This window comes from Strigops habroptila, chromosome 3 (assembly GCF_004027225.2).
Source record: "Strigops habroptila isolate Jane chromosome 3, bStrHab1.2.pri, whole genome shotgun sequence".
Lineage (NCBI taxonomy): Eukaryota > Metazoa > Chordata > Aves > Psittaciformes > Psittacidae > Strigops > Strigops habroptila.
In genome coordinates this window covers 14,041,921-14,068,288 of record NC_044279.2, presented here as the reverse complement: position 1 = coordinate 14,068,288, position 26,368 = coordinate 14,041,921, and the positions used below count along the sequence as shown (strand labels likewise).

Here is a 26,368-nt window from a genome sequence, read left to right as displayed (position 1 = left end):
CTTCCCACGCATAGGAGATAATCTTCAGCCTGAGATATCAAATTATTAGGCAGTTTTGGATTAGTTTTTGTAACAGGCTGTCAAAGATCTCGTCTGAGCACAGCTTGAGGATGGGTATTTTTAGTGCTGTTGGGGTGTGCAGTTGAGCACCAGGACTGCCTTCATGGAGGAGGAAATGGCTTTGCAGAAGGTGGGTCTAAGATTTCAACCCCCGCCCTGGAGGGCTCAGTAAAATAAGCTAGATATCTTAAGGGCTGACTGGCTTGGTGCAGGGATGCAAGGAGCAGAGCAGCCTGGTGGGAAGGGGTGAGCCGAGCTACGTATGACAATCAGCTTAACTACTCTTGTCAGTGAGACCATGCCTGGGGGAGCAGGTGAATTTTGACTGCAAATCCTAAGAACCAGGGCTAGAGCAAATTAAAGAAAGCAGTTTTCTCATTTCCCAATGATCCTCCTTCAACTACACCTAAATATAACCCAGTGGTAGTGACAGGCTCCAAAACCCTGAATAGGGGCTGGTTTCGAGCTTCCCTGCCACCCTTCCTAATCCCTGGCTCAGGTGGCTTTCCTCTGGTTTGAATGCAGCTCCAAGAATACCACATATGTGTCAGTGACAAAAACAGGAGGAGAGTGACAGGCAGAGGGAAGAGACACCTATCCAAGGATGGAGCAAGTCATAGCTGTCATCCCTATCATCTGCTGGCACCAGTGTGGGCTGATGGAAATAGGGCTCCCTTGAGCAATGGATCTGCTACCCATACCTCACTACCAACAGCTTTTGGGTCCCCCAGCTGGACAGCTTGGTGCTGCAGTGCTGTGCCTCCTGAGCAGGCACCACCTCCCCTCTGCTACCATCACACACAGCCCAGCGTGCCTGAACAAGGGAGGAGGTTGTGTGTCCGCTTGAGGTGGGTACCGAAACACTGAGATGCAGTGATCAGATCCTGCTGAACAGTGGGCAGTGTTTTCCTCCGTTTCAATATTTGTTCTGTGCCTGTCAAGAAAAGGAAGATTTTTATCATAATGAATAAACACAGCAAAAAGCCTCCTATTCCTTCTCCTAAAGAGTTTTCTTTTACTGTGGAGCACCAGAGAGACGCTCCTTCCTCTGGTGGTCCCTTTCCAGAAGGCTCATCAATTTGTCTTTTGTACTTGGTGATGTTTCTGGCAAGTTTGGGATGGGAGTCACGTCTCCAGACAGGTTTGCTGGCATGGGAGATCTAGTATGTTGTTGGAAGGACTGGAGAGAGGCTGAAATGCCTTCATCAATAATGTCTTTCACATGAAATAGCTTCCTGCTCTGCAGAGTTGTAGGCTTGAGTCAAGCAAAATCAGTTACTTGTTGTTCATCTATTTTTATTTCCTCTGTGTGGTTTGCTGCAGTCTTTCTTTGCCCAGATGGCCAAATAAATTGCTGTCACTAAACAGGAGTCCCTGAACAGTGATTCCTAAACTCTTCCTGTTCTTTAACTGTTTAATGAGAAAATATTTTACTTTATTTATATTCTGCACATTTGCTGGAGTTGTTTTACAGTTTCTCTCCTGGAACCCAGATGATTCGGAGGTATTTTACTTTGTTTCATCAGCCTTCAAGCCACGATCAGATGCATCTGCAGAAAGCTCTGCATTATCTTTGTTTAAAAACTGTGAAGAACTTTAATCTGCACTTGTTTACTGGGAGACCCTCTGAAGATCCAGCCATGCCACTGGAGGTACCTCCATAAGGTTCTGGGCAGATTGGCCAGAAAATGCTTGGATTGTCATTGTATACTCTTAAGGGTTTTTATCTTGTTAATAACAGTTTATACCTAGGTCCATTAGCTTTCCATCTTCCAGGAGTTCTCTTGTGTTGGGCAATGTAAGAAGTTGACGTTGGCACACCTTCAGTCTGGGAAAACAAATCTTGTTGACATTGGTACAAAGCTGTACTTGTCCTGTCTTGGCCATGAGGGAGGGCAGAAGGCAGCGCCAGGGCCAGTGTCGCCTCCGGGGAGCTGTGAGCAAGCCTGAGCTTGGGAAGAGCCAGTCGCCAGTCACCCATTTGAGTGCTGTGCTCAGGCTTCACGTTGGTTTTAGCCTGCATGTCTGTGCAGCAGAGACAGAGTAGGAGTTCAGCCCTGGGAGAAAGCCAAGATATTAAAGCAGACTCTTGAAGGTGCCAGCCAGAATCTCTGCATAAGGAAGCTGCTACGATGGGGCTTATTTTAGTGGTGTGACACAAATGGAGTTCTGCTCTTTTTTTTCAACAGACTGGATTTCTCAAAATGATTTCCCAATTCATATAATGATTTTTTTTCCTCCCAACAGAAAGCAGGAGGGCTGTGACAGTTGCCTGGCCATTCCGGCATGTTATAATGACATTTCTGTGAATGACATTTCCTGAAATACTTTGCTGATTTTAAATTATAACATAATAATTAGAATATACAGAAGAAGTTCAGTTTAAACACCTCAGAAAACATAGTGAAAACCATCAGTGCTGGTGAACATTAAATGCTGCAGAACAATATAAACTTTTAAACTTCCTTTCCATTGTGTGAAATGAATGTCTCTATTCTTTGGCCAGTGCCAAAGCTGTGTGAACTGGGAGCATGGCACAAATCCCACCTGCTTCCCTGCTGTGCAAAGGCACATCCAGGGGTTTCCAAAAGTTTTCCAAACTTTCTCTTTGTAGGGGTTTGTGCTGGTTGGAAAGAAAATGTGATGAGTGGGTTGGGTTGGGCTGGGAACAGGGCTCTGGCTGCTGGGGCTTGCTGTGGAGGGGAAGGGTCCTGTGGCTGGAGGGCTTTGTCCAGAGGGCAGCTGGGGCAGGGGCTCGCCAAGGCAAGGCGGTGGGTCCTTCACCCGGAGCACAAACTCCTCCTGGAGTGGCTGGCTGCTGTAATGTTGGGTCTCAATCAAAACCTGCTAATGAGCTGTGAACATTGATCCCATTTCTGCCTCTGAGAAAGATCCAGGTGCCAAGTTACATGTTTATGGGAAACAGAAAGATAATGATCTGAAGAAGCTTTAGTCTGAGGTTTCAAAACTGTGGTTTAATGATTAGCTTACCTGAGCACAGGAATACTGATTAACTGGCTATATACTCTCTAGGCAAATATGAAATACCTGGGGCTGTGCCTAAGGCCAACAATCATTTCCAAGGCTATGAGATTACATGTCGAACTACCGAAAAAATCTCTATGGGGTTAGGTGATATTCAGCTCGAGCAGAGGCTGGATTTGGGAGATGGCAAAGCCAGGGTCTAAAGAGAAGGCAAGGTTTTTGGTGGCCACCACCCATCATGGAAACCTGCCTGATGTGCAGCAAGGAGCATGTTGGATGCTCATGCAGGCATTGTTTCTTCCCTTTCCAGTTGTCCTGTAGGATTGCTGCAAAACCAATTCTTGCAGGCTTTGGACAATATATAGGGATTTATTATTGCTATTAATTCATATTATTCCCTTAAATGTTTTTCCGAGTTGCTGTAGGAGTGCTAAATGCACTTTTGCAAAAGAAAAACAGGAGATTCCTTCCCTGAAGAGCTTTCAGTACAGAAGGCAGACTGTGACTAACAGTGCAGAGAAAAAAATCCTTCACAGAAAAGAGAGGGCTGTGTTAGGGAATTTCCAGTTGAAAAGCGTGCAGGAAGGCAGGCTGGTTTGCAGTAGCCCTGAATGACAGGAGTGGTACAGTGTCCTGGTTGTGCTCCTTCTCCTCTGCATCAGAACAGGAAGGTGACAACCTGGCGTATCCAGCAAGCCCTGCAGTTTAAGGCATGAGCCTCAGCAACTGCTGTGCATATGAAATGGTGATGGCAATGAACAGAGCATTGCTCCTAGCATTGCCTTCCTCCCATCTGTGGGAGATGATCATTGGAAGGAAGCTCTTGGCTCCCACATCTTCCCACTTCCTGCAGGGGCCTGGCAGACAGAGGTGTTCCCCTTATGGCACCCTCTGTGCTCAGCATCACTTTATCTCTCTAGTGCCACCTCACAGCTGTTTCCTGCTCTCCCCACTGTCCCATTTCTGCATGCTGCTATGGTCCCCACACACTGTCCCTCCTGGTGATGGCTCTGGTATGTGAAGTCCTTGGAACACAGACTAAACAAATAACTCTTCTGGTAATCAGTCTGTAAGCGTCTCACTACATCCAGTGTTCTCTAGCCCTATCCTTGAGGCCTGTCTATATGAAGGCATGAATACGGAAGACTTAACCATATGAACCTCACTTGTAACCTGTGGTGTGTCTTGATCATCAGTGGTCTGAAGGGCAGCTCTTTGTACATGCTCTTACTCTCCAGCAGAGCCTTCCAACACTTGGATGTGGCATCCACATGGTGCTGTATTCCCTTATTCCGTTCTCCAGAAGGACCAAGCCTCATACAGCATAAGATCCGCTCCAGGGCTTTGGAGCCTTGGTGGCTTCTTTCCCCCTTCCTCCCTATATCTGATTCACAAACACACATGGATAATTTCCATTTGTTTGGCTATTCCCACCAGTGACCATAAGGCAACCCTTGTGTAAATGCCACCTATCTACGTAAGGATGCCATTGTAACAGCAAGAGACAGCAGGGTGGTCTCAAGGATCAACCAGCCTGGTGGAAAACACTAACAGGAAGGGGGGAAAAACCCCACCCCACCATCTCAAACCAAAACCCTGTTTCACCAGGATTCCTCAAAGCTCAGTCACTGCTTCCTCAGAAACAGCAGTAATTCAGTGCAACCCATTAGACAAAGAAGATACTGATATAGATTTGCTCAGAAATGAAGCCCATCTGTTAAAAAGGGGGGACCTTAGACAAAAGGATAACAAGTCTGGTCTGCACTCCCTGAGGAGCTGTGCAATAACCCTTTCACTTCACCTACAGCCTCGAGTACAGGGTGTTAATGCACTATCCTGCTGGGTAGCTCTAGCAAAGCTCTAAAAAAGGCTTCATCCCTTCCACCCCTTAAACAAGTTATTTTTGTCCATTGTTCCCTCTCATTTTCCTCCATCAGGGTATGGCCAGACCAGCAGTGGGAGCACAGGGAACACTGTGTGTACCCTCAGCACTGGGCTGCTCTGGGACCAGTGCTGCTGCTGCTGTCTCTCCTACTGGGGCTACCAGGGCTCAGGTGAGAGCCCCTTGCCTCTGATAGGCCCCAGCAGTGTTGACTTTTCAGCGCAGGGGCTGAAAAGCACTGCACTTTGTTATCCAGCACCAACTGAGACACCTCCTCAGTGCTTAAATAATAATGATGGATTTCTGCTCTGGAGTGATAGCTTGTGTTGTGCGGCTGGGTTAATGTATGTCAGTTGTCATTGTCTTTGTCAGCTGCTGCTGTCAGTGAGCAGCTGATAAGTAAATCTGTGATGATGCATATCCCAGAGAGAGCAGGGATTAAATATTTCATCACTTCAGACACTGAAACATCTCCTAATTTGGAGCCTTTTTCTAGCAGTCACATCCTCTCAGATTACCTCAGCCCTGGGGAAGAGCAAAGGCTGCCCATGTTTCTGAGACCGCAGGGCAGGAGATTGCTGGCAGCAAAGTCCCTGCAGCTGGGGTGAGCCAAGCAAATTTAAACATGAGCAGAAACTCAAGGAAAGAGAAACACCTTTTTTTTTTTTTTAATCCTGATGTGCCTGACAAGGCAGTTGAGCCTCTGTTGTGCAGACGAGGGAGAGGCGGCCTAGCACCCATCTTGGACTGCCTCTGGCTGCTGCTGAGCGCCCAGTGCCATGGACTGAGCATCTGCGGCAGTGCAGTGGCTTGCTCCATGTGGGTAACATCATGGAAAGCATCAGCCATGGTTGTGGCGAGGTAAATGTGGTTGTTTCATGGTGTTCCCTAACCGATGGGTCATCGAACCCTGGAGATGAGCTTGCTGGTCATTCCTACAGCCCCTGCAGCACTTCTTTCTTAACCAAGATGTTTCTCAAACCCCATTGCTAGCAAAATCTCAGATTATCAATTGCTTGAAGACAGGAAAAAATGCCATTATTCATATATCTTCACTCTCACAGGCTTTCCTGGTATTGCCCATAGGAACTTTATATTGAGGTTGCCCAAAGAAGTGGTATGATTCTATGACTGAACGGATTTTCAGTGCAAAATACCAATTTGCGGAGGCTGAAGTTTTCTTGGGTGCTTCTTGTTTTTATCACACCAAAGGAGTTATTCTACGGGGGTTTGGAAAATGAAAGGAAATGCTCTGATAAAAAATGCCTTGGCTACTTTGGAAACTGGCTCTTCTAGACCAATGAAAACATCTCTTTTTTTGTTCCACACCAGAAGAGAGAGAAGACCCATCCTTGTCAACACTGCTCATGAAATGAAGTCCTTGTTTTCCAGAGAGCCTTAATGAGCCACAAACCTTTGCAAACCAGAGAGATGCACTAACATGAGCTTCTGAAAAGTCTGATTTCTACCTTATTTACCTCACATTTCCTGAGCCAGGGGTTTTCTTTGCAATTATGAGGAACAAATATATACATTTTTTTGAAAGCTGAGATTCAAGTGCAACATCTGATTCAGAGTTGGAACTTGCAATAACACCAATATGAGCAGTCATGACATTTCTAAAACCGTAGGTAACTGCACAGGCATTTCATCTTTTCCTCCTTTTTGTACAATCTAATCTCCTTCCTTTGCTGTGCTTTTTACCTGGACAACAGATAAACAGTATCTTCCACATGGGTATGTTCCTATATAGGTCTGTGGTTCCACTGACTGTGGTAGCTGAGGACTCAGCAGCTGGACCCCAGCAGAAGACAAGCATTGAAGCTTTGCAGGTGAATCTTTCTGCTTCCCTATTATGTAAGGTGCCAAAATCAGTATTCATCTGCACATTGCTAAGTAGCAGCATGTCTGCCTTTTTTTCTTCCTTTTTCTTTTTTTTTCCCATGCAGGGAAAGTATAGTTTGTGCTGTCTTATATAAAAATAGCAAATTTTATGAGATGCATTTCCCTCAGGCCCCACAGAACAGAATTTGTTCTGTAATAAGAGACCGATGTGTTTTAATTGCTTGTTGTAGACTATTACCTGTTAAATTTGTCTGAAAGTGACACCAGCAAAAAACTTCTTTTCTGTTTTGCTTCCTTCTGCTTTAGAGCTGTCAAATAACTTCAACATCTAAGGATAACACATGACAGATGACTCAAATATGTGGCAGGTCATAAAATATTGATTCTTCATGTTACCTGCTAATGAAACACATGCCACTGTGGGTAAATCTTCTTTAATTGGGATTCCTGACTTCTGATTGTTATAACCCCAGTTTAGGTTGCAGTTTAGAATTATGAAGTAATGGGTTTGGTCCCAGGCAATGATAAAGCCTGTAAATAGGGAATCTGTTCTACTTTTCTTAAACTAGTACTTTTTAGCTAGACTCCCAGCCATGTTTTGTGTTACAATCTACATCTCTTGGAAACCCTTTTGGACCTTTCTGGGGTTTTTTTTGTCTCTAGAGCCAACTCAACTCCTAAGATGATAATGAGAAGCACTGTGGGTCTATCAAGGAATTCCCATTGGGATTTTTTTGGTTTTTTCTCCAAGATAAGAACCTTCTCTTGACAAATAAATCATATTTACTAGGTTATTTTACAGGATTTTGGTATTTCCCCTGTTAAGCTTATAATTTTCAGCATGTTTAGGTAATTTTCAACTAGCAGCAACTCAGACTAGGCTTTCTTGTCTTGTCCTCCCTAAAAACTGGGTCCTTTTTGCCAAATGAAGGCAGCATTTTTTGGCTAGAGCTCAGTGTGTAAGATCTTTTGGCAGCAAGAAGGAGATGCTGCCCTTCTTGAACCCACCTTACAAGCAGAATGCTGGAAAATATTGTTCAAAATTAGATTTGTAATCTCTGTTGAGCAGGGCTTGTGTCTTGTACAAGTTTAGGTGACATAAAACCCCACAGTGCTTCTGCAGTGAAATGGTGGCAGCTGCCAGTCTCCTGACTTGAGCCTGTACAACCAGACTTGTGTCATATCTTCACTTCTAAAACACTTCCCTGTCTGTGGCTGAGAACTTCCCGCAGAAAGGTTAACATGATCCCTCCTCAAAGGAGCCCTTTCTAGCTTGGTGGCATCTTTACTAACCCTGTAATGGTGTGCTTTGAATGCAAAATCATCCAGGGCCAGAAGATCCCCAGCACAAGGACATGTTGGAGAGTGGCAGACATTCTGCCCTGAGAGCAGGAGGCCTTGACTCTGCCACTGCCTTTGCTGCTGTTGAAGGGGAGATCCCTGCTCTCCATAACTCTCATGACTGGGAAACCCACAGGTGCCAAACTGGGTTCCTGCTCCAGGTGGGATGAATGGTGCAGAGAAGCAGATGCGTTTTAGGCTACTTTATTGGCAGCTGAAGGACATATTCCTGTGTGGTTTGGGAGGGATGGGCAAGCTCTTCCACGATGCACCATAAGGCTATTGCCAGGGCAGATCCAATCCCAGGAGTGCTGAGAATCATAGGACAATACCTGCAAGCAAAAATATTGCCCCTTGCCCAAGCGAGGGAGGTGCCAACATGGCCAGGGCTGACAGCAGGAGTCCAGCACAGATTTGCAGCTGAGTTGCCCCCAGGCATCACTGGGGCTACAACTTGAAAAGCATTCTCACAGCATGTAGGAAACACTATTTAGATAAACTGCTATGAAAAGAAATGCAAACTGTTGGGAAAACATACTGTTAGAGTGGTGATTAGTGGTTCACTGTCCAGCTTAAGTGCTGCATTTATTAGTTATGTGGGAATCTGTCTTAGGTGTGATGTTGTTAAAATATTTTCAGAGTGGAATAGAGGATCTCCGATGGAACAGAGGTTGTCCTCTTCTATTTGTAAGCCACAGTTATCCAGGAGGGTCTGCAAGGGTGTTGCAGAACAGAAACAGTATTCAACATTTATAAGGCATTAGAGAAATGGTCTGAAAAAAATAGGACAGATCCAGTAGTGATGTGTGCATGGGAAGAAGAAGAAGTTGTACAAAATATGTTAGGGATCGATCAACTGGTCACATGAGTCCATGGGACCAAAACCAAATGTCCTACAAGGATGTGCAAGCAGGAAAATTTACCTACCAGGCTACTCAGCAAGGCCTCAGCTGCATGGTTGTTTTTTGGTACTAGACTATAAGAGAGAAGTGGACCTACTGGGTAAAGTCAAGAGCAGAGCAACAAGAGAGATGAGAAGCCTTGAAAATCTTAATGTAAGAGAAAACACGAGCAATTGAGCTGTTTAGTCTAGAGGAAAGGAGACTTACCGGACATAACACTCTTAACTATGAAAAAAGCTTCTGCAAAAAGGAAGGGAATAAATCATTCTCTCTGGGGATGTGACAAGTAATGGGCTTATAGTGCAGCCAGGGAAATTTCACTTAGGCATTAGGAAAAGCCTGTCTAGGATAAAGCTCGCTGGCCAGCGGAGCAGCTGCTGGGAGAGGAGGAGCGGAAGCCAGAGATGTCGGGGGCCGTACAGCACTTCCCCTGCCAAAATGGCCCCGCTCCCTGCAGCCAGGCATAGCTGGAGGCACACAAAACCCCCATAGTACACCCACTGATGTCCGGCAGGGAGAGAGGAAAAGGCGGCGGCGCTGTCTCCATCCTATACCCTTGCCCCGCAGGAGGTATAACAGCCCCCTAGGGATGCTGGACCGCAGAGGTCTATTTGTAAGCCAGGGCTCAGGTGACAAGCGGTGCCTTGCTGTTCACAATTTCCCCAGTCGGAGAGACTAAATTCCACAGGGACATCATGCTTTCTCCCCAGATGACTTACACAAAGGGCATTTCAACTGCTCAGGGGAAGAAAAATTCCCCAGCCCTTACTTCTGTGCCAAGTATACTGTCTATTTTTAACAGCAAGCTGCCATTAGCATTTGTTTGCTAAAAATAAACATATTTCAAATGCAATTCATTACCTAGAGCATTAGGGTAAAGGCAATTTATGATTCAGTTAAGAAGAAATATTTTTAAGAGACAAATTGGTTCATGCAAATATCTGTGGCTTGCACTCAGTGCACGTGGTACCAGCAGAGACAGTGTTCTGATTTCAGTCGATTGATGGGATAGATCACAAAATTCAGGAAGCTGTTGAGGAGCTTGGCGCAACGTCCTATTTTAACTTAATTAAAAACATGACCACAGTTATGTATAAGAAAAGTGAAAAAAGAGATGGGAGGTGTTAGAAACAGTTCTCCCTTACATTTGCAGCATAACAGAATTGTAACAAATGGGCAGCCATGGTTTTTGAGCATGGGGTATCCTTTATTCTATTGACCATAATGGCTTCCTAAAACCTAAACATCACTGCTTCTTGCTCACAGAACAGCGGAATACTACAAAGGCATAATTTTGAATCAGAAAACACCAGTGCGTAAGGGTTTTGAAGTGGGTTTAGATGAGCTGCTGAGCCAGGAGCTGGGCGGTGATCTCTGGTCAGCCTGTCCTTCACGAATCACCTACTCAACTTTTGATTAAAAAAATAATAATTTTAGCTTCCAAAATGTTTCGTGGAAATAAGGCATTTCACAGAAAACTTGCTAGTTTTGATGGCACTTTTAGGAGGAATTACTGCTCTGAGCGAAGATTCGCACATAGGAACTGAACCTGAGCCTCACGTGCCCCTCTCTCCTTCCCGTTATAATTCAGAACAAAAATAACGTACCATAAATAAATAATAATAATAAAAAAGATGAAACAGACTCAGAATCTTCAGGATATTCTGGAGAAAAGCAAAGCTTTTATTTCCAGCCAGTGCTAACGAGCAGGATGCAGCAGGTACTGCAAAATCGGGCCGGTCTGATTTTACCCACTAGAGGGGACTGCTGTACCTAGAGTCACCGGCTCGCCCACAGCGCTACTGGCAATGGCAAAGGAAGTGGCATTACTAAGAAAATTAATGAACGTTAGTTCTAATGTAATTCGAAACAATGTAAAATGGATTATGCCAGAAACCGTTATTAAATGTTCAAAATGAAAAAAATAATAACTTTAGGATCCTTCGTTAAACTATTTTTAATCTACTAGACTTTATTAAAGAAAAAGATTAAAATCTACTAGATTATCTGAAAAATTTGGATTTTTTTTCTATATTGTTTTGCAATGCACAGATGAAATACTTTAAATTGAAACACTGAGGTCTGTTTAACCTCAGAAACTTTATCTATAAAATGTCCCTGATGATTCAAAGTAATTTGTGTTAAATCTGCAAAAGCCAACACCTTGCTATCCCAAAATAGTTTGGTGTCAGGATCCTTAGCTAACAGCCAACACCTCAAACAAAACCCAGGGAGAGAGGTAAGAGCCTCGGTGTGCTTCCCACCTCGGATGTGCTGCTGAGGGAATGCCGCAGCTGGTGTGACAACGGCGACTCTGAACATGGGAGGAAAGAAATCTGATTTCTTCTCATGGCCTCTTATCCACACAGTTTTGGCACTTTAGCAGTTCCTACGTGGCTGTTTCACCAGAAATATCTACCGAAGCAGCACAAGTTAAAGCACATCTGCAGTTATTGAGGTTTTAGATCCCAAGGATGGGGAGCATGGTAGCACTGGTGCCCATTGGCAAGGGAGCTGGTTTTGGGATGGGTGGTCTGAAGAGCTGGGTGTGAAGCTGGCTGCTCCTGCCACTAGGTTTATTTTACAGAGTGTTACTTGCATTAGCTCTTACTGACCCACTAAGACAGCATTAGTGGGAGATGCGCCTCTCCTGCTGTGATGCAGCTGTATGTGGGGTAGGCTGCAACATCTCCACTGCTGCAGTAGTGATCACAGGGCACCTGTTTGCACCATGGTGTCTTACTGACCTTTTACTGCAAACCCCTAAACCAATATTCATATTTTCCACCTGCCAGTTCTCTGCTGGTTTCTTGTCTCAGTGTCACAGGAAACTGCGGAGGTTGGCAGGGACCTCTGTGGTACCTAGTCCTACCCCACTGCTCGGAGGAGGGTCAGCTAAGCAGGCTGCTCAGGGCTGCATCCAGTCAGGTTTTCAGTATCTCCAAGGATGGCAGCCTGCTCCAGTGCTTGACCATGCACACCATAAAAAAAGCTTTTTTTCCTGATGTTTCAATGGAATTTACTGCATGTCAGTATGTGCCTGTTGTGTCTTATGCTGTCCTTGGGCATCACCAAGAAAAGTCTGGTCTGTCTTCTTTACTGCCCCCCCATCAGGTACTTAACACATACTGATAAGGTTTCCCTTGAGCCTTCTCTATTCCAGGTTGAGCAACCCCAGCTCTCTCAGCCTTTCCTCATAGGAGAGATGCTCCAGTCCCTTCATCATCTTAGTGGCCCTCCATTAGACTTTCTCCGGTATGGCCACATCTCTTGTACTGAGAAGCCCAACACAGGACACAGCACTCCAGATGTGGCCTCAGCAGTGCTGAGCAGATGATCCTGTGGACCTGCTCTGCCCCAAAGGACATTACTGGTTCGTGGTCAGCTTGGTGTCCACTAAGATCCCAGGTCCTTTCCTACCAAGCTGCTTTCCATCTGGGTGGCCTCTAGGATATACTGGTGCATAGGGTTGTTCCTGCCCAGATGCAGGACTTGGGGTTTCCTTGTGATGAACTTCACAAGGTTCCTGTCTACCCATTTCTCTAGCCTGCTGATGTCCCTCTGGATAGCAGCACAGCACAAACCTCTGGCACATCAACCACTTCCTCCAGTTTTTTATGTGCCCTATCATCCAGCTGGACTTCATGACACTGATCGCAGCCCTCTAAGCCTGGCAGCTCAGGCAGTTTTCAATCCACTTCACTGTCTACTTAGCTAGCTCACACTTCATCAGCTTGTCTGTGAAGTTGTTATGGCGAACACTGCCAAAAGCTCTTCTAAAGTCAAGATAAACAATGTCCACTGCTTTCCCCTTGACCACTGAGGCAGTCATGTCACCATACAAGGTTTCAGGTTCGTCAGGCAGGATTTGTAAATCCATGTTGACTGCTTCCAGTCACCTTCTCATCCTTTGTGTTTGGAAATGATTTCCAGGATTCTTTGCTCCATCACGTCCCCAGTGACAGAGGTCACACCGTCATGTCTATTGCTCCCCATATCCTCCCTCTTGAAGACAGGAATGACACTGAATGTCTTGTCTATGGTATGCCCAAACTGAAAATTTTTAACAACTTCTTTGGTTCAGTCACTGAATAGAAAAATAATTTCCATGGTCATCATCTTATTATGTGAATGTCCATCTTCACAGGTGTCCTCCCAAGCAAAGGTTTTCCTTGAGCGCTCTCCCCATTCCCAGCTCTTCTTTTCCTGCTGTCCTCTTTCCAGGGAGTGTGCCCAGGACACCAGCTCAGTGCAGGTGAATCACTGGGGTGTTTCCTCTCATGCTGGGCTGACTCCAGAGGACTGAACCTCTGGTGTAAGTGTGTTCAGCTGCTATGAGGAGGGAATACAGCGGGAGCTGTGTGGCTCAGAGGATGGAGTGGGAAATATGAAGATCTTTTAAAGTTGCCTTTTCTTCTCTACCCCCTCTCTTAACTGATTCTTAATCCTGAGGCCGTTCTTATGGGCCCAACTAAATGGTGGGGTGCTGCTGTCAGAAACCTCTCTTTTCTCCCCTTCCTTGTTTTCTTTGCTCCCTCTGCAGCTGACAGGCACTTTTCTCCCATTATTAAGGTTTTCTCTTCCTATATCCATCACAAGTTTCAATCTCCTCTGTCCTCTCCTGCTTTCTATTCTCTTCTTTTTCATTCCAAGGAAAGGAGGGAACACTGGCATCCCAATTATTTATATGTAAATATTTTCTCTACTTTTGTCCTGATTTAGCAAAACTTGGAGTCTGCAGGAGCAGGCAACAGAGTCCTTTCTATTCCCATCAGGCATCCTCGCAGCTTCATTCTTGGCTAGCAAAGCAGTTTACAAGACTGATGGAAAACTGGCATTCTTTTATCCCTGCTGCAAAACTTGTTTCATAATTGTGTGCCTTATTCTAAAAAGTATATGCAGCCTTAATCCTCCTAATATGTAGTGTTTAATATGTATAAAAAGCCTGCTATGTACATCATCTCAGCAGAGAATTTCAATCGCTAGAAAGGCTGAGACTGAATTAAAAAGGAAGCACTGTGCATGGCAATGAGCTCATTTTGACGGGCTGAATTAATTTTAAATAATAAGGAAGTAATTTCCATCTCACTAAATGCCTGCATTTTTCTGCAAAAGTAAAACACTATAGTCAGAAAGATACTCTTGAGAAATGTCTCTCATAGAGCTAAGTAAACCAGATAGCAATTTAAAAAGTAAATAAGTCATAATTACAATAGTAAAAGGTGGTATTAAGTATTAATGCACTTCAAGCCAAGCTGCTTTGATTGAGTTCTGCTTTATCTCATTAGCTTTATAATCAGAAAAATATTATCATCTGAAGATACATAGATTTAAGCATAGACAAATACCTCCAGCAGTTAGGTATGGCTGTTGTAAGGATGCAGTCACAACTTCCTGATACAAAAGAAAAGACCATGAAAATAAAAGTCATGGGAAGATGCAGAGAAAGAGATCCCTACACCACCACCACCACTGTCCCCCACTGTGTTCTCTGGAGGATCATGTGGGGGATATGGCTTTCTTTTTTTGATGCATGACCAGAAGAAGCAATGGTGCTTCTTTGTGAGAGTCAAGACATTATAATACTCATCAGGAGCTGAAAGGGTGATGTTCAGCTCTCTCCTCTGGAAGGGAGGAATCAATTTTGTACCCCAGACCAGCCAGGATATTTTTCCCACCACCAGGACAGGAACACAGCAGGACACATGGCATTGCAGTAATGAAGGTTTGCGCGAGAGCCTCTCGGTCCACCCTCTGCACTAGACTGTTTATTTAATGAACTTTGCACAGGTAGACCAGCACTCCCATGCCATGGGGAGGGCTGTAACCACCAGACACCCTCCACATCCCTTCTTAAATAGTGAATTATTTTCTGCACAGCATCAGTAAGAGTGTCTAGGAGTGTCTGTGTGTGCATTACCCTCTTCCCTAGTGTAGCCTTTGGTCTGGAGTGTAGGGCACTCTCCCAGGATCTGGACAAAAAATAAACCTCTTTTATCCAACAGCATGGTGGTTTGAACATCTGCCCAGGAGCTGGGAGATCCTGGCTCAGCTCTAATCCTTGCAATAGCTGCTTGACTGCAAAGTCTTCTCTAAAATGCAGCTTTCTTTGTCCTGTTAGTGAAACTGTGAGAAAGGGAATAAAAAAGCAAGATCAAGGATGACATTGTAGCCTGGTGACAGGGGCAGTAAGCTGTTGAAAAGGTGATCTGACTTCCACTCTCTGCTCCCATTAATATTTAATAGTCATTAAATTAAAAGTCAGGCATATGTAGGATTAACTACAGGTCAGCATCCTCGTACTTATATCTGAATGAACAAGACAGTGTTAATATGGATGGAAATAAGCTATTAGCAATGAGCACAACCAGTATGTCAGTAACAGACATGAATTTAAATGATTTAAACACTGTCCCTGAGAAACCAAAACAATGAAATGGCCAGTCCAGTACAGAGACATTCACAAACCCTGCACCAGTGCTGAAACCTCCTCCGGCACAGACGTTCACTGAGATCTGAAACTGTTTGGCAAAAATCAGCCCTTTCTCTCTGTGGATTTGCTCAAGGGACTTGAGAGAGACTGCTGATCACTGAGAAAACAGCCATAAACAGCTTTTCATGCACTCAAAAGCAGTGATCACAGAACAGCAACCTTTGAAGGATGCTGCAACTGAGTCACCTGCATTGCCAGGAGAGGAGGCGAGTGCCTGGCATAGGAGGACACCAGGCTCTGGCTGCACCAAGCTGTCAGGCTCATTTTTAGTGTGCGGAGTTTGAGAGGCTGATGGCCTCCTTCTCCTCTCCAGTCCAGCCCTGCCACCGAGGCACAGAAAAGCCACAGCCCAACTTCTCCTCTGCTGCGGTTCCTGATTTGGGTTCAACTTGGGAATGTCATGGGTTGCAGCTGTTAGTGCAGGATTTCCTCCTCCTTTCCACGCTCATTAAAATGAAAAGTAATCTAATCCTAAGCAACCTTTCCACATCTCGAGGAACCACACGTGAAGACTCTGATGGGCAGCTCGTCCCCTCATCCCTCAGCAGATAGGAATGGGCTTGTTTACCATCCTCCCTTGTGGTACCACCAGCCGCACGGCTTCCCTGTGCTGATGAGCAGAGAGGAAAGCGGAGGGATGCCTGCTGGATTTGACCAGACTGCTCAGATCTCAAGCAGCTTCTTTCCCCACAGTTGCTAAGAAACCAAAACAGTCATCTCAGCTGGCGAAACAACTGTTTAGTATATTTTTTTCTCCATTTGTCTCATTCTGGGTAACAACAGCTTTAAGCCTCTTAGGGCTTTCCCTGTGCTCCTCATGGTGAAGAGCTGGACAAGCATGATGATAGGGAGGAGAGTTTGCTCTCAGTAGCTTTTGCAGGAGGCCTCCAATTGCCCAGGTTGTTTCCATACGTGGCCATCAGGAAGTTCCCTACCTTAAACTGTCTGCAGGAGTCTCAGACACTTATTCACAGGTGTCATTCAAGACCGCTGTTGGTCTTAGAGCCGCTGTTGGCACGTCCACCTGAGTCGCCAGTAATTCCAGCTGTGACTTTGATGAAACCTGTTGTCCAACTCCCACGTCACATTAGTGTTTTGATTGACTCCACTTATCCCTTTGCAGGCCTGGCTCTGGCTAGAATCTCACTCACAGCCATCTGCAGGGTGCCTGGGAGCAGGGACAGTGTCGATTTTAGCTTTCCTTGCTGGAGCGCTGTCAGAGAAGAGACCATCTGGGCATCCCTATGGCTGAGAGCCAGCCAGCCAGCCAGCCACTGAAGAACAAAACCCCACACCAGGTTATACCTGCTGGGAACATCACCCAGGAGGAAACTCCCACCCACACTAGAAACAAATGAGAAAACAGACTTGGGCAAAGGGCAGGGAACTGATCCCTGGCCAAGGTAGAGGATGGTTTCCAGATCACTTTTAGTAATAGCACAAGGCATTTGCCTCTAGTTGAATGGGACTGGAAGGCTGATAAAAAACCGCATGGAATAACTTTCCCTGCATAAATGACTCTGGGAACTTTGCTTCTTTATTTCTCTGTCATGTAAGGATTTTTCAAAGTTCAGCTGTGTGTTCATAATCAATAATAGTCCAACTCAGCAGAGACTTGTACTGTCTTAGAAATGTCACCTATCAAGATACACAAATAAAGCTAAAACAACCTTAAAATATTAACTACTCTCTGTGTTTGCTAACAATGCAGTGCTGACCTCAGGGACTGGACTGCCATTCCCAGCACAGCGCTGGTAAATTCTGCTGGGCCCCTGGTGGGCTGGGGTTGTTCTTATTAAGCGGGTATGTGTTGTGCTTCCCTCGTGTGAAACTTCCTGTCCTCCAATGGAGCTGTGGCTCTCATAGAAAGTTACAACTCTTTTTCCAGCCTTGGTAGAAACTGGTTGTTTTATCAGCTTATATATTTTGTAACTCTGGCAAGTAAATGCATGTTGTGCACGTTAGTAAAACAGAGATCTCTACTGCACCAGAAAGAAGTGACACAGTGCTTTGGCCAAACTCCTCATCAGACAACATTCACCCAGTTACTCATTAACTTTTCAAGCTCTGTGTGTGGCTTCAGTTTTAAAAGGAAAAAAAAGGCTGGTTCCTCAATCTCAACAGTATGGCTTACAGCGATCTCATGTGTCCCCATGCTAAATCAGAGAGGAAGACTTTCTGTGGATCATGGTAACAGTTTGCTGCACCTTCTCGTAGTACTGTTGATGGTGAGGAAAAATAAGAACATGGGGATTTCTGATGCACTGGGTAAATGGCCAAGTTACCTAATTGGGTTCCTCCAGACAGCTGCTATCCTTAGAAAGAAACATGACTGTATTAGTCTATAGCAGCACAGCAAACATTGCCAAAGGTATATATGCTCCCTGTATTTTTTTTCCTTTGAGCAAAATATTCATGTGTTTTCCAAGTTGTTTATAGCAGACAATGTTTAAAAACATATTTGAATGACTGAATTTACTGTTCCTGAAAAGAGGCTGGAATAAGTCTTCAGGATGCTCTAAATTAGAAAACCAGCTCCTATCCCAACAGGTAGGATAGAAGAGACTGTCACACCCTAAGATGAAGCATATTCAGCCAACCTGGATGTTTTTTTGTGTTAAGTTTTCTACCTCGGAAGTGACACTGGCTATCTGCTGCACTAATATGAATCCTCAGGCCAGCACCAGCAAGTTACTACCTGGTCCATAGGCTTTTCAAGGGAGTCTGAGTGCAACATGTGCTTTCATTCATGTGGGTAGTCTATAAATACTGTCTGTTGACTTTTGTACAACAAATGCTCATCAAAGGTTATGTGAAGGAGGCAGTTTTTGTAGGACTCAGTAAACTTTACCACTGTCAGTGACAGAGTTGCCTTTAAAGCTGACAAAAAGCTGTGCCTTTTACAAGTCTCTGGACCAAGATAATGAAGACACGATCTTGAGATCATTATCCACGATAATGAAGACATTCATTATTAGGAGCATGTAAACTACAAATTAATTAAATTCTAAACATGTGAATAGAGCATCATAACATTTTATATAAGCTATAATTAACTAGACATAAAATGTACAAGCAATGCAGTTAAGTATTTTGCAACATTATTGAAAACCTATTACAAATCACTTGACAATCTTTGCTGCAGGCTATAATGTCCATCATGGCTGACACTGGCAAAATGGAGTCAGCCCTTTCAAATCCTCTAATTTTTCATGTATTTTTTGTAGCAGCTTCATCTTTTATAAAAAAGACTGAAAATTCAGGGTATAAAAACTTAACCCTCTAAGTCTACTGCAGGGTGCCCAAAATCACCAGCCACCTACAAATACTCTGGGTTACAGAGTTGAATGAATTACTCTTGTTCATGCTTTCTTAAATCATCAGTATAAAACAGCTGTACTCTTTTTTTGCTTATTAGCTTTGATCTGTAATTGAGAAGTCTGTTTGCCCCTCTACAGTAATCTATTTAATCACAACTTATTCTTGTCATTTAGAAATCTTTGTGGCATCTCTGATCTTTCTAATCTATTATGAACATTGTCTTTAAGGAATCAGAAAGTGCACGTATTAATTACAAACTGCTTCAGAGGCGTCTGCTGTGAGGCAAATAATTTTTTGTAAATCAGAGAGCTGAAATAAGCTGCTGGGAAATTGTGTGGGTTACAGTAAATATTTTTAAGCCTCATATCCAGCTCATGCACCATATACAAGGTAGAGGTGAATGAACGTCCTTTGGATGGTGGGTAGCATGCTAAACTCTGCTCGATAGAGTCTGATCATACAGTACATTGTGGTCACACTGTCACTTTATTTTTTAACCCTGGGAAAAAAAAATAATTCTGGACACAGACATCCTGAGACACTTTCCCCATCCAAACCTCATTCATAAATTTCTTTTTGCTCTCCAGGGGGATCTTTTCCTCAATATAGTTTTAATGTAATACCAGGTCTATTACAGACATTTAAAATACTCCCCATTCCTAATAATTTAGAATGGAGGCAGGAAACCTGCAGCAGCACTGTTCCCCCCCCCCCCCCCAAAAAAAAAAAAAAGGAGTTTTCAACTCGCGATGAGCTGTAGGTCCCCTGCTACAAAAACAGATAACAAATGAAGACTGACTCTGGTTTACTTTGAGGTAAATCCAAGCAAGGCTAACTTGGGCAGGAGCATGGCATTGATTTCTACTCTGTCTGCCCTGCACATACTTTGCCTCCTCAGATGATTAACAGAGCAAGAGAGTTCTTGCGTGTGTTTCATCAAAGGCAATACCTCAAGATCAGAGGAAGCAGTAGATGGAAAACCAAAGGATGACTGGAAAATAGCACAGACAAGCCTGATTTCCTGAAAATGTCTCAAACCTATGGCAAATTTGAAGATTGGTAAGGTTTGGAAGTCTGGTGGCATTATGGGGGGAGGTTTTCCATTGCATTGTGTTGAGATGGGAGAAGGAGGCACCATGAAGAGGAGAGTGAAGTGGGTAGTTTGGAGGAAAGGAGAAAGTAAGCAGGAAAAGCCTTAGGAGTAGTTTTAGGAAACTTTTAAAAGGCTGGACCATGAACTTGACAAAGAAGATGAAGGCGAAGCAGTGAAAGGACTTAGTATGGTTTGCTAAGGAACTGAAGCAAGGAATTGATTTTAGCTGTGACATTTTGAGGGAAGACAAGGCAAGCATCAAGAGGGCCAGAACAGAGAAGGTTACAGAGAGTGAGGATGAAGCTATAAGGGCCTTACTGTGGGAACAAATAATAACAGATATTTCTGTAGGACGCTCTTGAGGGAATGTCAGCAGGATTAAATGACAGCATCAGTCTGGGGAGAAGAGGGAAGATGGTGATAATGTTGAAAATAGCACTGAGGGTGTGTGCTGCCTGGATGCAGAAGCTAATAGGTTTCCCAACTACAATCAAACAGGGTAGGCATGTGAGGTAAGATAAGGGGGCGGGTTTCAGCTATAATGTGTAGTTAAATGAAACCATCTGGCATTAGTGTCCTGGAGACCTGCCTACAGAAGAGGGATCGAGGTTATTTTAAAAAACAGACAAAGAAGGAGACTGCAGGAGAACGAAAGAAGTTTCCAGAAGCTGACATTGCTAAGGAGGAGGATTTAGTAAGATCATGGACAACAGCTGCATGAAAACAAGTAAAGGAAGAAGAGAACAAAATAGACTTTGGCAGTATGAAAGACAGAAATGAGGGACACAGGGGGAAGGAAAAGCTGTCTGTAAAGCTACTCAATATCCTGATTTTTAACCTTGTGCAGCCCCCCCTCCATGTCCACCTACTCTTGCTCTGTTCAGATATGTTGCCTGGGCAGCATTTGGATATTTGCCCCAAAAGTTTAGCAGGTTGCAGGTGCACATGTGCGGGTCCACTCACCGTGTGATGCACGCTCATTTGGTTCAATCTATACCACACACTGAGCCCATGAGTATGTGTCAGACTCAGAGGTCGCAGTGCCCGTGAATATGCCTATATCCAGCAGAAACAGCCCCCTTCTCTGCTGTCTTAACAAGTGTTCCTTTCTCACACACCCAGGCAGAAGCAAATTTTACTCACCAGAGGGATTATGTGCTGGATATTGCATGTACCAATGATTGTACATATGTATGCACATCTGATCTCAACCAGGGACCACCTGACCTACTGATTTTTGGGTGGTTGGGTTTGACACGTCCTTAAGACAGGCATCTAAAGCCTGTCCTACAGGGATATTCAGCCAGAGGTGAGCATGCTCTCTGCAGAGATATGCTATTGATAGGGAGACGTAATGACTTAGATGAAATCATTACTTATCCTTCCAGTAAGTTGTGTCCTGATTTAGTAACATATTCCATTTGTAGATCATATTGTCTCTAGTGAGCCTGCTTTACAACAGCAGTGCAAACAATTTAAACAAAGTTTTGATATGCTTTTATCAAAGATTTGTCCCTAGTGTCCTTTGATTTACTTTGTGAGATCTGCTCTGGCATGAACTGGATGGAAGCAGTATTTTCTCCCCCCTCAAAGGTGATCTGAGCTCAGGTGCCTCCGAGAATATATGATCTCTGCCTTCAGAGCTGCCTTCAGGCATTCTGGAGAATGACTGCCCTCCTCTTAAGATATAATAGGCTGAAGATAGCTGTATGTCTTCATTTCAGTGAAATTTCTTTTTTCCTGCATTTCCTTGGCATCCAGATGGTAGCGCTCCAAGTGTCCTGACCTGATGCCAAAGTGAAAAAAACCTGCTGCCCTTTCTTGCTGGTTGACGAAGGGAGCTACAGCGCTAAATATTCTCCTTGCCTTTAACCTTCCTTCTCTCCCCAAGTGAGGACCAAAATTAACGACAGATCTCACTGTCAGCAGGGAGATTCTTGCAATTTCTGTAATAGCGTCACAGAGGTTAGAGGTGAGAATAACCCATGAATTACCCTTTACGCCACTCCAAGTCCGCTGAAGATGGCTCTCTACAGCAGGAGGCATGGTTTCCAGCACACATTTTGATATTGAACAGAAATCTGGAACAGGAAAAGAACTGGTTCCGGGGACACCAGTATAGAGCCTCTTTTGCCTCTAGTCTTTCAGAGGACCATTTTCTGCTGTTAGAAGATGAGCACTTGAGGTCTCATGGTGTTAACATGATTGTCAATAGGACTATGAAAGGGAAATATATCTTAAGAAATAAAAAAATGCTTTTGAAGATGAGATGCTGAACAACAGAAAAATCCAAAATAGCCATTCATCAGGAAGACAGGTTAAGCAGTGTATGCAACAGCATCAGCCAGTTCTAGCTCAACTCCTGTATAAAAACTTGCCAGGTTAATACATCGCCAGGTTGTAAAATACTACTGGTCTGTCTAGGTTTCTGTCTGTTAATTCTTTGGGTAGTCTGAATGCAGAGAAGGGATTGCTGCCATTATAAAGGAAGCCAAGGATATACACTAAACACAGTCCTGAAGACCACGGATAACTTCTGATCCTTTGGCTATGTTCGTGTGGGCTTAAACCATGACAGTTTGATGAGTGGTTCAGCCCTGATTCCCAAGCACTGTGGTTCCCTTGGAACTGAAAACATCCACCTGACACGAGTCCCTGTGGTAGGGCAAGCTTTGGGGTTGCAGACATCAGCACAGCCAGAACATATGGGGTTCAGACACCAGCCAAGCCAAGCTGTCTTCCATGGCGAGCGTGGGAGAGGGACCACGCTCTTGTGGTTCTGCCTATGAACAACCCCAAGATCTTTGTCCTGCTTCACTTCTTCATGGTCTGCCTGGTGGCTGTTTGCAGTAGGAAAAGGTTGGCATTTTGGGGACTCACGATGCAGGAATTTGGCCAGCCCTAATGAAGGATTATAACTGTAAAGAAAGAAAAGCCTGAGGTCAGCTGAACTTTTCGATGTCTTTGATAAAAAGCCTACAGTTTTCACATGTTGGGAAGTCGGGTAGCCTTTGGGTGAGGGAGACATTGGTATTCCAATGGGCAGACTTTGCTTTCCCAGCTGTCCCATGGGCTTCCAAGAGCAAGTCAGTGTGTGGCCCTCAGCCAGCAAAGCACTTAGATGGGACCACACCTCTCAGTCCATGGATCATCCTGCTGAATTTGTTAGGGCTCCATATGCACTTCCAGGAAACAATGTGCTTTGCTGGGCTGGGTCCAGCCTCTTTCTCATGTCCCCACTTGTGTAAAGCTCCTTCACATCCCTTGAAGCCACATTAATATACTGGATGGGCTATGGACACTGCCTGGGATTGCACCGCTTGCTTGAGTCATAACCACACTTTTGAAAATGAATGAGTAGAGTATGCTTTTGCTTAAAGTTAAAAAGCGCCATTCTTTTGGGTTGTGAGAATATGAGCATCAGCAAAAGGAGAGCTGTGCCTACGCACTGTTCCAGTGATAAATACATGCACTCTTGTTTACTCCTTGAATAATAAAACTTTGAGCTCAAAGTTGGCAATGCTGGAGGGGATCAGCACATAGCTGACAACAGCAGATGGGAGCAGAGGAAGATGTTACCTTTTTTGTTATGGATGGATCCCAGAGGTGGCATTGCAACAGCAGATCAAGAGGGCACATCAAGTGGAAATATTGGGGTAGAAGATCTTGTGGAGATGACAGAGACCAGCATAAGTATCTAGCAGCAAAGGACTGCCAGGGATTAGGGCATGAGACAATGAATGTCCAGATGAGGGCATGCCTAGCTCTGTGGTGCAGTGAGTATCTAAACACAGGGAACAGAGGAAACTGAGCAGCAGGCAAGAGAGCTTCACAGTGATCATTGGTGGGAGATGCGTGCAGCTGAGGGTTGAATGAAATAGTAGGAGACCATTTTGATCAATGATGGCAGTCTGTGAATAATTTCCTGAGGATTTAACCCTCCTATGGAGGATAAAACTGTGCTGTAAGTCCGTAGAAAAACTATTCCTGTAAATTGCTCAGAACAACATAACTGGAAAAGGTAACCATGTGACAGGATTTTGGTGCTCTGAGGCTCCAAGAGGAAGCAGCCAAGACAACAGGGTTTGCAGAGGAACACATGAGAGCATGATCCAGTAGGCCATGATGGCTGGCTCTGTGGGCACTGCTGAAGTTGTCTGAGTATGTAATACACTAACAGGCACACAAGCAGTGTGCAGTGGACTTACATCCTTGGATGCATGTGTGCAAGAATGTGACATTCAACAGTCTTCAGTTCTGTCCTCTCTTACCAGAGAATTTGTGTCTTGGTGACAGACGTTTTTTTGTGTGTGCAATTTAGAACAGTGATTAATTTTGTGGCTGAGGCTGTTAGCATCATTTAAAATAACAGAATCACACAAAAACACAGCAGGAGAGAACTTCAGGAGGTCATGCAGACTGCTCCTTGTCCTAAGGTAGGCTAATTGGGCCAATACCACTTCTAATGTGTTTGAATAATTTCTCCCTAAGGCTCTCCAACACTGGAAGCTCACAGCACTCTTAGGCTTCACTCTCCCCACTGCTGGAAAGGCTGTGGGATTTTTGTTCATCACATCTGGTTTGAATCTTTCTTTCTAGAATTTAAAACATGGTTGCAGGTGCTAGTAGCCATATATGGGCAGTGAAAACCAAAAATACTCGCTATCATTTACGGACTGCTCCCTCACACTTGTAAAATAAGAGAACTGAGTTGCAGTCATCCCTGCCATGCAAGGGAAATCGGTAATGAAACTGGGTTTCTTCCAGCGGCACTGGGCTGACACAGAAACCACAGAAACCTGAGTAAGGAGATCAGTGTGAAACACCCAGGTTATACAGATGAATAGGCTGAAACATTGCATGGCTCAGCAATTCTCTGCTAGACGCGGGAGTCTGAGAGATGGCTGGTTGCAGCAATCCTCTAGTGGAGGTTAAAGAACTGAGAGGAGGGAGGCGGCAACCAGGGGAATTACTCAAATTCAGGGAATCTGAACTCTGGGCTATTAGCAGTTTAGGGGAAGAGAATGGGAGCAAAAAGGCTTAATTGGTTGCTTTGGAGGATGGACTGTTTCTTGTCACAGTAGCACAGAGCAGCAAGACTCAAAGGCAAATTCAGGATCCTTAAGTGGTGCTCTCACATCTGTGATTTGGGTCCTATAAAAATGATGTGTGGGACATCCATTTACCACACACAACTGTGGGTAGATGTTGGCTGTCATTTTGTTTTGCATCACAGGATGGGGGAAGGTGGGTCTCCTGCCAGCAAGACGAGAAGGTGGGAGGTTATGGGGCTCTGTGTGTGTGTAATGGCTCCAGCTTCCCAAGGAAGCAAAGGGGCTGAGCTGAAGGAGGAGCATGGTGGGAACAGAGATCTACAGCGCTCCTGCCTTGGGGCCTCAGTTACGTCTTAATGCTCTGACTGCTGGCAGGAACTCACCAAGGAGAAGGAGACAGGGAAATCGTAAACCTGTTACTGACTTGCTTTCTTCTCTGCAACCCATCCCCAACACTAACCACGTTTGAAAATACAGCATCCAGGCTTCTTTTGCAATGGTTTAAAAAACAATCTTACTTCTGTAGAGACTTATTTTTCCAGATCTACTTTTCCCTAGCTTTGAGTTTGCCATCGACATTAATTAGGACTTCCTCATCCTCCTTAGCCTGGTGTTTTCCTTTGTAACTGAGAACAGCGAAGGTGACCTTGCTCCCCAGGTGGATTTTCTCAGCTCTGACAGTCTAATCATTAATGTTTTAGGAACAGAGGTAGGGATCTTACACGTGAAACTTGAGAAGAGCTATAAAAACAGCACATAGACAGCTGTCAGTGTCACCTGGCATAGCTCCAGTAATTCCGAAGAAGATATGTTTCTGAGAAGTCATCCTGTTCTCACACAACACATAGTGGGTGTAATGGAATGAAGTGATATTTTTACTGCATGATAAGAATTTACAACAAATACCTATGTTTGCAGCTCAGTTGCACGTGGGTGAGCTGGCTATACTGAGAGTAGTAACCAGCATTTGATAATCTCCATTTTATTATTCATAAAAGCAAAGCAGTGACCAGCACACTGATCTCCACTGAATGATAGCTTACAGCTTAGTGAAAGTTGTTCTGGTGGCTCCACTCGACTCCCCACCCATACAGTCATGAAATTGTAGAATCATTGACAACTGTAAGTAGGAAAGGATTTGCGGAGGTCATGTATTCCAATTCCCTCCTCACAGAAGTTCCAACTTGAGCAGGTTGCTCAGGGTCATGTCCAGTCAAGTTCTAAGTATCTCCAAAGATGAAGATGATGATACTACAACGCTGGGCAGCCTTGTCAATATTTGACCATCCTTATGACAAAAAACTACAGTGCGCTTACAATATGAGTGGCGTATGGTGAACCGAAACCCAGGCAAGGAATAACTAAGTTATGCCTCTCAATACTAGGCAGCAC

General features: G+C 44.5%; 1 protein-coding gene and 1 long non-coding RNA gene across 4 annotated transcripts in view; one reads left to right on the top strand and one right to left on the bottom strand.

Annotated features, from left to right (window-relative positions):
• The window catches only part of LHFPL3 (LHFPL tetraspan subfamily member 3), a 246,151-nt gene that overhangs the window by 8,489 nt on the left and 211,294 nt on the right, over positions 1–26,368 (bottom strand). The window lies entirely within an intron of this gene.
• Positions 2,752–3,872, top strand: LOC115605057. Its single transcript, XR_003990494.1, has 2 exons — positions 2,752–3,030; positions 3,062–3,872. It is a non-coding gene; the product is annotated as an uncharacterized LOC115605057 (long non-coding RNA).